General features: G+C 39.0%; 1 pseudogene; it reads right to left on the reverse strand.

Moving 5' to 3' along the window:
* Positions 1-2,500, reverse strand: part of LOC137971228 (uncharacterized) — a 226,412-nt pseudogene that overhangs the window by 65,325 nt on the left and 158,587 nt on the right.

The following is a 2,500-nucleotide window of genomic DNA, read 5'->3' on the forward strand; positions in this document are numbered from 1 at the left end:
CAGGGGAAAAGTAACGATACCATTTACGCCTAAAAGAATATAAACCAATCAAACTCGGGGAAATATCGTTAAAAATTAATAAGTAGTAATGCTGGTCATTCGGTTTATCCCATGCTCGGCCTATGCATGGCTCATAAACGAATATGTTCTTGTCCACTGCAGCGATAATGTTTGGAAGAGTATGGTGAACTGCTTTTGGTGTTCCCAACAAGATTCGAAAGACCGGATAATCATCATACTTGACTGATCATTTAACTTAGTAATGTAGGACATACATTTACAATGTGTATAGTTCTACTCTGCCGGAAATCCGAGGTAAAATAAAGTTTGTATGTCTGTATGTGCACCATGTTCAAGGCAATCTTCGGGAAACTTGAGCATAGAGCTATGACCATGAAGTCATCCTCCTTCTGGCATGGATCAGAAAATTTTCGGAACTTAATTCTGGAAGTTCTGATTTACCTCGCGAGTTTGACCTGACGTTCCGCAATTTTGGAACAACCATTAGGGGTCATTGTTCCATTCTCATTCGGGTTCGGGGACCCGTATCTCGAAAGTCCCGAGACTTTTTCGGTATCATCATTCCCTTTGAACCTTAAGAAGGTCAATCATTTGGTTTTTAGCTATCTTAAAAACATACTAAATGACGAACTCTTTAAAACAGGCGGATGGCAGTTTCACAAATGGCTTTTCGAGCTCAAAAAGTTATCGGGACTTTCGAGAAATGGGCCACAGTTTCGTGTTTTTATCCAAGTGCGGAAAAGCTTGACTGACCTTTATAGTTTAGTTCTTTATTCACACAGTACTGCAGGTCGGTCTCCCTCCGTAATGAACATTTTGCTCGCTAAAAAAGAGTTGCCACCATCTCTCCACTGATATGCATCTTTCATTACTGGGTTGCCGTATGGCAATCCCAGTCGGAAAATGGGTATATCTCTCCGTTGCTTTATTTTTTTTTATTTCTCCCGTGTCCTGAAAAGTCGTGCCAGTCACTCTCCTGCTAAGTGGTGTCTTTGTGCATAGATTCTTCTGCACGTGTTGTGTTAGGTCTGATGGGGCTGGGGTAATGCGTAGATTTCTCCGGTGCACACGGGAGAATATTTCATTAACCTGCAATGGGCGTCGAAAGTCATTGCAATTCGAATGGCGTTTTGGTGCATCTTTAAACAATTATATACCCTTATGGAGCTCAAGAATGGAACGTCAATTGGATAAGCAACTTAGGGGGTGAGAAATAAATATCCGGAATCTTTAAAGCGACGAGTAATGGTCTCCGACAACATTTTCATTTTTCTTCGTTGGGTATCAAGTAAGCTTTGTTTCTAATATTTTACTAACTTGGTATTATATACAACACTGAAGTCAAATGGCAATTCTTTTACGGATTTAACAAATGGAGGAATCGAACGCCTTGAATGCATCACTGTTTACTGAAGTCGCATTCTAAGTTGTCTGGCAAGTTACATTCATTTTATGACTCAACTCTGCAAAGGTAAAAATAAATTGGAAATATGTCAAAAATTTATTTGAATGAAAGATTGTTGTCTCTTTTGTGCTTTATTATTTACGGTCAAGGTTCTTTCGAAAAGGGTTTGATGTAAACTGTCAGAAATTTATTTAATTGCATCACCGATTGTATCTCGTTTGCACGCACGCAATTGAAATAGGAAGGGTTTTTTGCCTATTATAGCAATATGTTGTTTGTTTCAATAAATGTTTCGCTGGAAAAGATTTCTGTGAAATTTACACCTTTTTAAAATTGATCATGTTGTGTAATTTTCGAGGTTAACAAATTTGCATACGTGTGTTGAAATGTGATACGGTAGCATTTTTGTGGTATAGTGTCACGAAAATAAACAGGTCTGTTGGAAGCGTGCTTGAGTTTCAACAAAATGAGCCCTAAAATCGGCAAAAAAATGTGACACTGATGAATAATAAAGTAGCTGCTATTCCCAACGATGTAATTACCTGGTGATAAATAACCCGGCGTCTTGGAGAGTAAATTTTTGACTGTCAACCTGAAGAGTTGGACGATTGTGATCTTTGTGTTGAATTCTCACATTTCTTGTCAAACTTCATAACACTTGAAAGAAAAAGAAAACTAACAAAAACAAAAACCCGGTATCTTGCCATCATTTGACACAGATGCTTCACTGTTTCGCGAGTAAACACGCCGCGGTAACTTGATCACAGCGCCCGCTGAATTCGATGTAATTTTCGGTTTTGCGATTTACTCGGTGCAGCCAAAAGTACAATAACAAAATTCACCTTAGCAAAAAGCTCCCAAAATGTGAGGGATGCTCAGAGTGCACGCTTAAACGTGTGGTAGAAAGAAGTTGTGAGGGATCTTGGAAATGATCAACATGTCAGCCCAGAAGCCAATGCTTCTCAATTCCCTTTTATTTTCCTCAATCTTTCTGGGTTCAGTACTTTGCCAGTAACCACATGTCTTCTCAGGGGGCTATTTAACTAAGACTTCTACCATGGCACTACAATATGC

The sequence above is a fragment of the Montipora foliosa genome, chromosome 1, assembly GCF_036669935.1.
Source record: "Montipora foliosa isolate CH-2021 chromosome 1, ASM3666993v2, whole genome shotgun sequence".
Taxonomy (NCBI): domain Eukaryota; kingdom Metazoa; phylum Cnidaria; class Anthozoa; order Scleractinia; family Acroporidae; genus Montipora; species Montipora foliosa.